Consider the following 611-nt stretch of genomic DNA (forward strand, 5'->3'; position numbering starts at 1 on the left):
GTGAGTATAGTATCGAATTTTATAATGTGGAATGATGAGAAGTTCTATTCTCTTTTCTCCCTGTGGTTTATTTTGATGAGTTGGATTGTATTGGATGCAGTGGTGAGATATTTGGTATTACTGCTGTCTCCTGTAAGCACGGTATTAAAAAGCCACGTGGCACCGAGTGTTGATTTTAGAACTGTTCTATTGACTTGGTCTTTAACTACTGCCTGTAGTGGAGTTCACCCTTCAGCTTTGCTATCTCACCTGCAGTGATAGGGTTTGTTGGATTCGGTACTTTTGATATTCTGAACTAGAGTCTCAAAAGATCAAAAAGTCTTGTTTTGGATGATGAATTTTTGATTTGGATTTTCTTTGTCATGCTGCACAAAAAGGAGTGAGATTGCCTGAATTGATGAATTGAAGTAATTGTTTTCAATACTAGAATGCCTTGTTCCTACATGTATGATGTCCAGTGGTGCAGCTGGAGTTAGAACTGTCATAGGGTTGGGGTCAGCCTGATAGTTATGGATCTGAACTCAACCCAGAGGTGGTGAGTTCAGATCCTACCATTGCAAGTTCTGAAATTAAATTCCGGAAGAGCTTCTGGGCTCACATTCTCAAGAAAT

The sequence above is a fragment of the Mustelus asterias genome, unplaced genomic scaffold, assembly GCF_964213995.1.
Source record: "Mustelus asterias unplaced genomic scaffold, sMusAst1.hap1.1 HAP1_SCAFFOLD_2788, whole genome shotgun sequence".
NCBI lineage: Eukaryota > Metazoa > Chordata > Chondrichthyes > Carcharhiniformes > Triakidae > Mustelus > Mustelus asterias.